Genomic DNA, 13,902 nt, shown 5'->3' with positions numbered 1-13,902 from the left:
TCTCTTCCCCTATCCCTAGAAATCTGTTTTAATTATTTAATCAGTTTGGCTGAAACTCACAAAGCATTAAATTGTTAGTTGTTACTTAACATTCCTTATAAATTGCATTTATTAATTTCTGGATAGAGACTTGTCCATTGCTACAGTAATTTAAATTAGTACCACATGGTTACAGACCGCTGCTGAATGATGATTAAATCTTTGGGGCAAATTCAGTCTTTTACGTCAAGATATTTAAATGGCACTAGAGATAAGCTAACCAAATTTGGGCCCAAGAAGTTACAATTTATCAAAAATGTAATAAACCATGGCCAGAATATTCATTGTAAGCAGCACATAATGTGGTCCATGAAATGACATTTTAGCATCTCTCTCACTGTGGTCACAGGGAAGTGCTGACGTGGCAGACACAGCAATGGTCCATTGATATTTAACAGTTCCCATCTACAAGGTACTTTGCAATATTGTGGCTTTTTATACACTCAAGTCCCCCTGATACTCTATCAGTCATTTTGGTATTCACCACACTGACAAATTCCTTTCTTGGTGCTTTAATTTCACGGGTGCCAACAATCAACATAGCACACAACTCTCTGGAATTTCAGCAACAGAAGGAGGAACTGTCGGACCTTGGTGGCATTTCAGAATGACACATCGCTGGGGGAGAGAGCCGCAGAGGGACTGTTGACTCTAAACTAATTAGGAACAGATGATGAGGGGGAGGCGCTGGAAAAGTTAAGGGAGCTCTCCCAGGTCACAGAGGTGGAGAGAGGTTTTAGAACTCAGTTTCTTTACCTGTGATCTAAACCTGTTCCTGTGACACCTATCACCACCCCCGAGGCCATTCAACGGATCCAGGACCTATTCTCACATCACTGAACGGATCTGATCATTTCTTCCCAGGGAACCGACTGGGGAAATCAAGTGATTTAAAAATGAATCTTCCCATGGCTTCTGAATCCTTCAATAAGAATAATAATTTAAAAAGAGGGTGATAGGCAGGTCATAGGAGAGACTGTAAGTGTCTTTTACTGGAAAGACTGACCGAAACATTCAGGTAAAATAGTAAAATCAACTCATAAAGTAATAGATTCTTCTTCCTGCAGCTAAAGATAAATATTAAATAATCCGAGGTGCCGCTGGCTGAAAATTAATTTCTGTAAGGCAAATAGTGTAGTATGTATATGTGTTTCAATTTCTGTTTGGCAAGGTGCCTATTTTGAGCATCCTGCACAGACCTTTGAAGTACTTGGGCTTCTCTCATAACGCAGATGCTTAAACAAGAATTGCTTCCTCGGGGCTCCCAAGCACTGTAAAAAAAAGTCTGTTTTGGATCATCAGGCTCCCAACTAATTCCAGGTATTCAGTCTAAAAACACAACATTTTTTTAATGCATTAATGATACAGTGCAGCCGTTCTGAATTGAATTGTGCCAGGAGATGGGAGTGACATTAACTTATTAGAGGAGTCACAAAGTGCTGAACCACTACAATTTGTGTTCCCCAAATTATAGTCAGGTGCAGTTGCCGGCAAGGGGAAGGTTGAAACAGGATACACAGTGGGGGTGGGGGGAGAAGTGTTTCAGAGAGAACCCTCTAATGATTAATTTATAATAGAAAGAAGTACAAAGGGCAAATAGTACATTGTATTCTAAATCATGAATCTATTATAGTCTACTCTTAGACCATCTAACAGCTAAGACATTTATCCCCCAACCCTATTTGTTTTAACTGTGCTTATTGAACACTTTGACGAAACACATAACATGTCCCCAGAAGCCAAACACACTTAGGGCCACTTCCACAGAAACGTTCAGAAATTTTACAATAAAAACAACCACCAAAACAATAACAAAAATCCACAATCTAAACTTTTTCATAAGTTTCCTAAAAGTAAAGACCTTTTCTTAAAATCATGAACACTTGTGCCTGGAAGAATCTTCTGCTAGGAGCATGTGGTACTCTGGAACAAACAAACGCCATGAGGCAAGGTGAGTTCCCCATGGTCATGGACAGAAGAGGGAAGTCTCCGGGGAGTCAATGAATATAGTAAACCCTTCCCTCCAGGTCTACTCCAGGTCTTTCTAGAGAAGGGTTTAGCAGATCACTGGGTCTCTAAATGGAGCCAGAGAGTGGGATCCCTCACTTTGATATTCTCCCAACACTCCATGCTTCCTTCCAGAAGGGACGTGCAGCCCAGCATACTGACCAGGTTCTAACTTGCGTCACTGCATTCTGTCTCCTCTGAATACCTCCTGGAACTTCATCTGCTCTTCATTCCATGGTGTAAACCAATATGAGCTGTTGGAGATTTGCCCTTGAGGTGGCTGTACTTCAGTACTGGGCAACGTGACTCATGAATATTTTTAACAGTCAAGGCCATATGCTCCTCTCCTTTGCAGAGCATGGAGCCAAATGGAGCTTCTTAAATAACACACTGTGGCAGCCACTGCCAGGTACACCGGGAAGGGGCTCAGAGCTGGATATGTCCTCACAGTTGGAGAAGAGAAAGGTCCCTGACTTTGAAAGAGACTACCAGCTGAGAAGGAGCTAAGAAATTATCGAGAGGATAAAGGGTTTGTTTTGGTTGTCTGTTTTCATCTTTGTTTCTATGCTGGACTTGTTTTATGAATCAATTAAGGAAAATGTGTTATCCTAGGTCAGCCTTCAAGTTGACCTAAGCCTTCTTTCTCCACACCACTTTCTCGTACCACTCTCAGGATCGGAGGGTACCAAGGAGATGCTGGCCACAAACCCACCAATGCTCAGAATTGCTGTCATAGAATAGAAATACTCCTTTTTAAATGCTATGACAATGTTTCAACATGCAAAGACATCCATGGGCTGGGGTAAAGTGGGAGCAACTTTAGGAGGAGATGGAGCTTTGTGGCATGGGAGAAAATGATAAGAATAATGGAAGCATAGTCGTTTGAAAGAGGGTGGAGACTGAGAGTACAAACATGGAAGAGGGAGAGGCACAGAAAGGAGAGACTGGGGAATGATGGGGATTCATTTTAGTCCTGACAGGCCCAACTTTCTACTTTCTGGTGATAATTTTGTAGATTTCCAACACTGTTGTGTTTTTGAATAGTAATCTATATAGAATTATCCAGCTTTAGTTGACCAACAGAACTTATTTATGCAACCTTTATGGGTAAGTGTAATAACCTGATATATTACATATATTTTTAAATTTATCTTTATTGTTGTATTACAGAGATCTCCCTTTTTATCCCATTGACCCCCTCCTTGAAACCCTGCATTGTGAGGTACCGTGTTAGGGGAGAGGCATCGAGGCATGAACAGAACCGACATAATTCCTGCCCTCCCAGATCGTATGTGGCTATACTAACATTCGATAACCATTATGAGAACGGTTGTGTGGGATTAGGGAAGGGTCCCCAGAGGAAGTGAGAGCTAAGATGAGACTTTCATGACACAGAGAAATAATTCTGATCAATTGCCTCCCTGCCACTGGCTCATTGCATCAGAAGGAAGCAACTAGAAAAAAAATGGTTATACATGCAAAGATAAAGAGAGTTTGCTGGAGAACAAATAAATGACTGTGTCTCCAATCTGAGGGGCCAACAGGATGGCAGTTGGGGAATCCAATGTGGATCTTGAGTTTCTAAATGACACAAGAAGAGTATGTAGCTGTGCCTTCTGACCCCAAATTGCCCCTGCCACTGCACCCCTCCCTCTGATGACTCCTGATAAATAAATAAATTACTGCATTGGATTTTCTCTTGTCCCTGGTGTAACTCTGCTCACCCTGCACCTTGCTCTGTCTGGTGATAAGATTCTCGTGGCCCTGATTCTATGGCCGCATCATCAAAATGGCACTTGAGTATAAACAAGGTCTGTTGGGAGTGAAAGAATTTAAAAAACAAATGCCACCAAACTTTATTTGATAGTTGTAATTTAGGACAAATCAACTGCCCAACTTTACATGGGTGGGTTAGCTTCTGACAAAACATGCTTGGAATAGCAGGGGATTAATCTGACCTTCCACCTTCAGTAAGAGTTATTATATTTTACTATCTTTGACCATATTCCCATGTGGAATACTTTGATACGTAAAAAAATGCAATCATCCAAGTGCTTAGACTATCCCGTACCTAACATCTGTATGGTGAAGGAAAAAGGAATATTTGCCCCTCCTGTAGAAACTACCTCGGGTTGGACTGTGCACTTTTGTTCAGATAGGTTGCTGTCTGCTATGCATGGCTTTCATTATTTTTCCCATTTGCTTTTATATGCACTCTCACTCCTGTTGTGGCAGGGTTTTATTATTATTATTACTTTTAATCCCAGAAAAAAAGGAAGAGATTCAATACGGGAAAAGAACAAATGCCATACAATCTACTGTAATAACGTGTTCAGTAGGAACCGTGGTCATTGCAGGGTAGAGTTGCACACTATTCATTCTTTTGTGATGATCGTGTTTTTACTATTTCAAATTTAATACTTTTTCTAATATATTATATGTTACCTCCCATGTATTTAAGCTGTACTTAAAAGCATGCTAAGAACTGGTAATTCTTTAATGGTTGTTCACTTACAAGCGATTGTGGGTCATTACACAATCATTTAAAGGGCATTAATGAGAACCATTTAATGGTTTTAGTAGAATATCATTGTAAGGGACAGGGGAAAAGCTACTGGCTGTAAATTTTTATGACCATTTCTTACAAAACGTATTACTTTAAAGATTTATGTATGTAACAATGAGTACAATAAAAGCCATGCTAAAAATAATTTGAAATCAAAGTAATGCATATAGATAAGTTTTTGCTCTGCTGCAATTGTGTGGGCCCCCTTTTTTAAAAAAAAAAAATCTTCCTTTTCTCCTTCCTTCCCTCTTTCTCCGCTTTTCATCCTCCCTCCCTTTCTTCTCCCTCTCCTTTCCTGCCTCCCACCCTTCTTCACTACTTCCATTTTCTTTCTTAAAAGACATTTTTAGTACCATTAAAGATTTTATTTTTAATGAAAACTATTACAGATTGAAATCTTAACCGATGTGTTTAGTTGGTGGGGTTTGAGCACAGAGGGGTAAAAAATAGCAGGGCAGCATTGCATAGAAATGCCCCACCTGGAGTGAATCTTTGTTTACAGACCTTTCCCCCATATATCATTATTTTAAACTATTTCCTCTTAATATACTATAGGACTAAAATAGAAATTCCAAGGCTTTCTAGGACATCACTCCCTAAGGTAGGACAGGGGACTAAAAAGGCAGAGGCACTAGTCCTGGGAGTACACCCATAGAAATCCATAAAATACATACAGAAAGGGGGCCTTGCATATACCCAGAGGAGCACCCAGCATCCTGCTCCATGTAGCTCACCTCTTGAAAAAGAAATGGGTATTTGAAAAGCTCACTCTACTGAGGGAGTAACCTTATTAAAGTGCTTTAATAACACAACAGTCATCATATTATGCCTGGTTTTGTCCGCTTGCAATTCTCATGGAATACATAATGAATAAGACAATACCCCTTTCCCAGGATTCCTGCATAAGCAGGAGGATATTTCTAATTAAAAAGGCAGAGTTAGCACAGCCCATGAAATGAACAGAACCGTATCTCTACAAATGCTGAGATTTTACTGTTTGCATTAAGTAACACTTGCATTTCTCTCTTGAATCTGCCCAATACCCATTACCAATAAGATGAAGATTGAAGATAACTTGGTCAAAAGATGGTGAATTACAACTTTTAATTAAAATGTAGAAAAAAGAGTTGCTTTAAAGTAAACATGATAATACTTTCATGATGATTATTTTTTTTATGGTGAGAACAACAAAAGCACCCTGAATATTTTAGAATGTGAAAGAGGATTTTCAGAAAGTTATGTGTGTCCCAGAAAGAAGACAGTGCAGTCACCACCCTCCATTTCCAGTTCTGGTAGAATGCGGCCCCTATATCTGGATCCACAGGGATTCCTTTACTTGACCTATTCAGGTAAACCAAATGATGACCGGAATGGTAAGAGGGTAAGGCCCGCATTGGGGTTGGCACAGCTTATTTTCACCAAAGAGCAATTCAATAAATGATAACAGGAAGGAAAAGAGATGATTTCCTATGTAACCCATATATCTTGTTATGAAAACAAATTTTAATAAATCTAATGTAAAATATTATTGGTGCTACATTCCAGATTGAATGTAGCAGTATGATTGAAAGATTAGTGACTGTGTGAGTATGGTGGTTTCTTTCAGCATAATAAGTTAATACTGATGCAAACCTAGCTTCATGCCTCCTTCTAACATTATCTCCAACTCTTCCCCTAAATCAGTGTTCTAGTACTATTAAGTTTTCTCTGGCTCAGTGTGTGTTCAGAGTCTTTTAAACACCACATTACTTATGCTGATTCCTGCCAGGAATCACCTTAAGTTCTTCCAGCCCATATGCTCTCAATCTTGATCAGCTCAAGTACACTTTCTCCATGAAGCCTTCCCTGACCACTCGAACCTGAGATCTGGCTTCAAAGATTTAAATCTACCACCAAATATTTAGGTGAGCCATGGTGAGAGCCCTAGGGAAGACAAACCTGTTCACCCTCTGGCAGGGTAGCTATCCTTTTGGATGAGTTGAAGTCTTTGTCTGCAAAATAAAGAAATAATCACATCTGCCTTTCAAGGCTATTTCAATAATTACATCAAAAACACTTAAGAAAGCATCTGAAATAGTGTAGTTTCGTAATAAACGTTAGTTCCTCCTTCTCTCTTTCCCTTCCTTTCAAATTCAGAGAAATTTGTGTTTAAATCAGGTGTAATACTTACTGTATTTACTTTCTTATGACTTCCAATTTATTTTGTAGGCTTTCATTTTCCATCCTCTCTCTCTCTCTATTAGTCTATGATCCCCCAAAGGAGGGACCCTTATTTATGTATCATCATGTTCCCTGCCTCCTTTAGCATAGTTCTAGATGCACAGTAAGGATCAATACACATGTATTAGAGAAGTGACTATTAGTCACTTCCTCTTTTTAGAAAAAATTAATTTCCCCAAAATAAAAGCCCCAAATTAGCAACATTGTATTCTATGTTTATGTTCCCTGGTATACTGCATGTGACTGAACTGACACACAATGAGGGGGTGCCAAGTCTGATTTCAGATTACTTCCAGCCACCTGAGATGGATGGCGCCAGAGTCACAGGACTACTAATGAAGTAAGATCACACGTTTACTTCCAGTGTATGCTTACAGACAGAACTTTTCTAGGACTGGGGAAGTTGCATCTTTCTACTGCTAGGCAAGTGTGAAAAAATTAAAAATATTGGCCCCAAGCTGGTCTTGGGAAGTGACCAGAGAGGATCAATGCAAACAAGGAAAAATAAAAATTAAGTTGCTTGCACTACAATGGGAAGATGGCCTGCGGGCTTGGTAGTCAAAGCACAGTACATTTAACATTGAACTTCCAAGCTTCTTCCATGGATAAAAACGGGATCAGCAGAGCAGAGCAGGGAGGAGTTTGGCCTCTGGTGCCAGATGGCCTCACTGCTCTGTGACCTATCAAGTTCCCACAGCCACTCTCTGCCTCAGTTTCCTAAAATAGAAGAATACTTCCTGTCTCCTGCCATTGTTGCAAGGTGTAAAGAGGTAACAGGTCTAAAGCCCTTACAGCAGGGCCCAGTAGAGAGTGAGGGTCATGCAAGGACTAGGTATTAACCTGGAAGGGTCTGAACACCCTCAGAGTGATTCTGTAGGGGTGTTTGTTTCTTCTCTGCAGCCCCCGTCCTTCAGAAGGACCAGCCAAGCAGCCTCAGAGGGTGTCTGGGACTCCACCCTGTGTCCCCTCATCTCAGTCTCTGAGGAAGAGCAGAGCAGAAGAAACCCCTGGGCAGCATCTCCCCAAGTCCTCTCTGCAGTTGCTCTTACACTTTTAAATGCCCTGTGCTCTGAGGTTTTTGGTGCTGATGCCCTTACATGGCACTTCTGAATTAAGAAAGTAAAAAACAAAAGCAAAGCAAGAGACTCAAAAAAAGAGAAAAAGCTGCCCAAAGAGTGGGGAAATGTAATGAGATAAAGGAGAAAAGGGGGCCTCGCCACTTAAATATCTTCATCCCAGAGATGCCAACAAAAGCAAGAGCCGTTAAAAGCATTATGGCGTTTCATTGACGATTTCTAACAAAGTTGAGTTCTTAGAATCAAAATGAAGGTTGGTGGTGCCTTCAGACCTTATATATCGGACTAGCAGTTGGGAAAGTAATGATTTTGTGGATTATGCTGGGAGGTTGCTACATCCTTAGAAGATATGTAGTATTATGTGTCATCTGATTTTGATGCGATTTCTAGAAAGAGAAAGGTAAGTTAAAAATAGAGATTCCATTTTAATGCTGTTTACCCTTGCCTTTGTCTGGAGTCCAAAAATGACAACATGTTCTTCCCACTTACTGCAGCAGCATCATTTTTATATAAAGTTTGAAACCATGCATTTTGCCAAGGCACCCCTCCAAGAAGGTAAGCCCAATACTCCCATCTATCACAACCCTTCAGACTTTTTTTTAACTTAAGGGCTTGCCATTTTGATGGGGATGAAGTCTACTGAATACCAGCCACGTGGAGTTTTATTCCTTCATGCTGTTTGTGATAAACTTCAGGGGACACATTTAACATTCAACAAAAAATGAAATTTCTGGGAGGATAATATCACCGCTCTTACAGCAGCACGGCGCTTTCAGACACTGTAAACAGTCCAGGCACACAATGAGACAAAACACGCAATTCCCGGGGAGGTGGGGGGAGGGGGTAATTCTGTAAGCTCCTGAACGTCTGTGTATTAATCTACAGCTCATCCCCCATGCTATTATTGTTATTTCGTTGTTGTTATTGTTGCTCTTTGTCTTCTTAGGAACAGTCCTCTGGGAAGACAGAACATTCGCCTTCTGGCAGATTAGTCATTCTTTTGGATCACGGGGTACCATTTTCTCAGCTTCTTGGAGTTGCTGAATTGCTGAGGAAAGAAACCATGGGCATTTGAGCTGCGTGCTCGGAGGAGGCACAGTGGGGATCAGCTCTGGGTGCATGCCTCTGCCATTCCTCTCTGTCCCTGTGGCCCCATTCTTCACAACCTGGGAGAAGGAGCAAAGTTGCCAGAACCCATCATGAATTCACTTCAACCATCATTTCTGAGGACCTAATAGGACCCTGGTCTGTGCTTGGGACTGTTGGAGATAAGAGATTCCAAGTTTTGGAAGAAAGTGAAGGTTGAGGTTGAGATGCATTAAATTCACACACACATACACCATCGGGCCTTCGAGAGCATAGGGTAGACATGTCCTCAAGCTCTTCTGTCCTTAGAAATGGGATAGAACATCCCCGGGAAAGCACTAAGGAAAGTGCATTTGCTGGAACATTAACTGAGATATTTGGGGATCTCTTTTCTGCTGGAGGTAGGAGAGCAGAGACAATGCTAATTGCAGGACAATGAGCAGAGAAGCGAGCTTTAACTCTCATGCTTCATCGAGGCCATGGAGGGATATTACAAGGAAAGCACAAAGGCAAATGCATGAGGCGGTCTTCTGCCTCCCAAGGGAGGGAGATGAGCATCACAGGATTCGCTGAAGAGGCCCACGGCCAGCACCATCTATTAAATAGCTCAAGTTAGTCAATGTGGAAGAAATTTTTAGACACACATGCCCAACCATATGTGCATGGCCAAGATTTAAAATAGAAAAGTGAGAGACTGTTGGATGACTGAGGATTTTTCCCTTGCCAGGAAGTCCTCCTTAAGGATTTCATAGCTTGCAAAAGAGAATTGCTTGCCAGACGAGCCAAGAAAAAGACACAGAAGATTGGGACCTGCTTCCTTAATGATGAAATGTCACACTGCTATGTAAATCAACCCGAAGAAAAGAGGCAGGCATGATTAAGATGGCTTTGCAGAAAGGAGAGAGGTTTCTCGACATCTCCCCCCTACACTGCTTTAACTCCTCAGACCTCAGGGCTGGAGGCACACACAATGGAACCTTCCCGGTAGCTGCGTTGGGCAGTAAGGGAAACCCTCTACCAATTCTAGGTGGAAATAAAAAAGTACAGTGTGGCTCCAACTCATGAATTCATAAGGGGCAAATTCTCCATCAAGTTCATAGCAGATCAAAGAGCTACCCCACTGGGTTTCTGTGTGTGTGTGTGTGCATGTGTGTGCGTGTGGAATGAGGTAATGAAAAAGATAGGATGGATCCCACTATTCACATGAAAATCAGCTTTATGAATTTTCAAGTAGGTTTTTTTTTATTGTTGACACTATTACACATATCCCGCATCCCCCCTTTGCCCACCTCCACCCAGCCCAAGTAGATTTTTTTAAGTGATATTTTACCACCAAACACCCATGTCAGCAAGTCTGTGCCTCAGTTCCTCTCTTTGATGGCCCACCATTCCATAGCATGGTGTGAGAAACACTGATATAGTCTATGATGGCCAATGTTTCGCTATGTCATAACTCAATACCTATGGTTGAAAATCGACTTGTCATTTTTTGGGAAAAGGGTGGTTTGATGACAGCATGAAAATAAAGCTATTATCTCACACCTTGGAAGTTCGATACTTCAGGATTCTGATTTGTGGGTCATTTGCTGTAATTTATGTGTTTCAGAAGTACCACAATCAAATCATCTAGGAGTTCCATATCCTGGGAAGCTTCCTCCTAATTATACCATCTATCTTTAATTCACTTTAGGTCCCTATAATTTTATGCCTAGAAGGGGTTTTTAGAATTGATTTAAGTAAATCCTGTCATTTCACAGAATAGAAAGGTGAGGCCCTGAAATGTTAAGTGAGTGGTTATAGTCCAAAGCTCCTCGGTGGGTAAGTCAGTATGAGTTTTGTGGTCCTTTGCCTTCCAGTCTAGTATGTTCAATACTATACTGAACCTCAGGGTTATCCTATATAATTAACTCTTCCATGTCCCTAGGAGTAATATGGATCTCTCTACCAAAAGTCAGTCTGTCTGTGTAAACCTTAGCCTGCTAAAGCAGGAGCGATCTCTGATGACCCACTCTAAAAAAGGATTCCTTACCAGAAAAAAATGGGAGGGCGCACTGCTGCTAATGAAAATCAAACTGGGATTGTCTGAGTCACATTAACCATCATCAGCACATTACTAGTTCCTGCCAGGAGCAGTCCTGCATTGTGAAGAAAATATTAATATGATGAAAGACTGGCCCATGGACCACCTGGAGAATACCTGTCAACCATAAGTGTTTCCACACAGTAATAGGAATCACTGCTTCATAGGCAGTGATGTGGCTGCCATACTCTTCCACTGGAATCCGCCCAAGTAATCACCTCCCCCATCATAACAGCTTACTTTGGAGTGTCTCCTATAGAAAACACCAACTAAGTGCCGGGGATTGACAGTCTTCATTGACACTCCGGCTGTAAAGGTGGCAGGAAATGGAGCCACCCACTTTCTTCTCAGAGACAGGAGGTGGACTTCAAGTAGTACAACTTCATGCTGGAAGCTGATGTCTCTGCTCACTAGCAAAACCCATCCCATATTCGTCTAATCACGCCTCGATATCTATAACCCACAGGCTACGTTTTGATCTCCATCCTTCTTGTCAACCTCAATGACTCTTTTAGAGTGCATTTGGGAAAGGCTGCTAAACTCCCAACAGATTGGGGACCTCTCACTCTTGAGGAATCTCACAAGCAGGCCAAACAACCTGCCTTTCCACCCCATTCTTTTCTTCTCCACCTTTCCCAGGCAGGGCAGGGCAATGGAAAGAGGATCAGACAGGAAATTCAGAGACATGGTTCCAGTTCTGACATTTTCACTAACTACGGGGCGTAGGGAAAAGTCGCTTGATCTTTCTGAGCCTTGGTTTCTTCGTTTGCAAAACGGAAGCTTTAAAGGAGATAAGCTCAAATGTTTCTGGCAACTTTAATATTCTGGGACCTTCTTAGAGCACAGGACTATTGCCAGAGAGAGGATGTCGGGGATTATGAAGCCCGCAATAGATATGGCTTAAAATTCTCTTAATTACAGTGTCTCACAAATCCTGAGCCCCAACAAACAATCAAGTGTTGAGGGCAACAATCCCAGTGCCATTTATTGCCCTGCAAGTTGCTATGAAATATTAATGTCAAGTACTAATGATGGTACTTGAATTGTTGTATGTACTCAGGTAATTACTGTATATAATTTGCAAATATGCAACGGCATGTACACTGTAACAATAAGGATAACAATAGTGTTGATAACAATTTAGGCTTCCATAAGATGATTTTACTTAGAGTTTTGAAATGTTTCATAAACATTGGCTCGTCTATTTTTCTGAATACCCAATAATGCAAGGTACAGCTGGGGACCAAGAAAGGGAGGGAGGGAGTGTGTATCCACACTTTGGAGATGGGCAATCCAGGCCCTGACGAAAGTACTGATTTCCCCTGGGTGACACAAAACCAGAAACAGACCTGGGAACAGGGGCCCTGCTTCCGGGGTATGCAGCCTGCTGCTCAGAACACAAGCCTCTTCCTGCTCGCCAGACAAGAGCACAGAGTTTATGACATGGCATTACCCAGCTACTTTAGGGTGTCAGTTTCCTTTACACTTTTATAAAATATCATTTGGAAGGAGGAAGAAATGTATGCTTGTGCACTAAGAGCTCTCCTGCCTGCCCACCCTCTTGGGATAAGAGTTGGTCACTTTCACCTGAACAGAGTTGCAAATAGGAGGCACACACTCAGTGCGGCAAAAGCCATGGGGTTTGTTTCCAATTTAAAGAATGACTCTGATTTGGCTACACATTTTAAACAGGCGCTGTATAATACACATCCACTGAATTTACTCAGACAGGAACAAGTTATGCCATCCTAATACTGTCTAGAAACCAGATGTATAGTTGCTGTTTTCTTTTCCTCCCTTCCCCCCGCTTATTGCTACACAAAATTAGTTCCTGGGATACTGAGATTCCAGAGGCTCATTGTCTTGCAAAATATTCAGGTGCCTCACGATGATCTACAATAATAAACCTCCAGTGCTATAGCAAAACACATATAAAAATGTGGAAATATATGTATGCATGTATACATAAAATGAAATATAGATGCGATATGAGAAAATGAATCAGAAACACAAAGAGGAGCCAGGTAGGGAAGCAGGGAGCTAGCTTCCCTTCCAATCATGTGGACTGAGAAATAGAACGGATGCTCATTATAGTAGTGTACCAGGACTCCGGTTTGCTCCGTGATTAAGAAGTATCGGTTGGAGGAGATTGGTGAGGGAGATCAATATACTTGTCTTCATTCTTAATTCTTCCTTAATGTCTCTGTCTCCACAGGACAGCTGAATCAGAGATGTAGAGTCAATCTTTATCCACCAGGGGGCTGTACTTCAGAACAAACAAAAACCCCAAAAACAAAAGACTAAAAACAAAGATGGTTTGGGCTACAACAGATAAATCAGGTTGACACCAATTCCCTCTATCCTCCAAGTCCCAACTTTTGTTCAGTGTTGTCATGCTTCTGGCCAGTAGATATGACAGGGATGCGACATGGAGGATGGAGGGAGTCATGGAGAAAATGACTCCGTAACCTTAAAATGCGACGATGGTGTAAAGCACCAAGCGTGGTCTTCCACACCAAGCATACCATGAATGTTATTCCTCCACAACTTCATCTTTCTCTACAATTTAAGTTAAGGGGAATTCTTCCCTAAAGTTCAGTGGTGTCATCATCTGAGGCTCAGAGTAACAACATCCACCTTCCTCTCTCCAGGTCTCGCAGGTTCAGCCTCTCTGGAAGGGATTCTTGGGGCACATATGCAATATCAGAAGACATTTCTGATTGTCACAACTAGCGGGAGGAGTACTACTGGCATCTAGTGGATAGAGGCCAGGGATGCTGCTGAACAGTCCACAGGACAGCCCGCAATGGCAAAGTCTCACCCAGTTA

The 13,902-nt window shown here is 41.6% G+C and overlaps 1 long non-coding RNA gene across 4 annotated transcripts in view; it reads right to left on the bottom strand.

Moving 5' to 3' along the window:
- Positions 1–13,902, bottom strand: part of LOC139019428 (uncharacterized) — a 546,272-nt gene that overhangs the window by 140,291 nt on the left and 392,079 nt on the right. The gene's annotated exons all lie outside the window — the stretch shown is intronic.

This window comes from Myotis yumanensis, unplaced genomic scaffold, assembly GCF_028538775.1.
Source record: "Myotis yumanensis isolate MYYU_CA2020_CCGP unplaced genomic scaffold, mMyoYum1.0.hap1 SCAF_11, whole genome shotgun sequence".
NCBI classification, from domain to species: domain Eukaryota; kingdom Metazoa; phylum Chordata; class Mammalia; order Chiroptera; family Vespertilionidae; genus Myotis; species Myotis yumanensis.
Note: the sequence above shows the minus strand (reverse complement) of the source record. Positions and strands in the feature narration are given on the sequence as shown.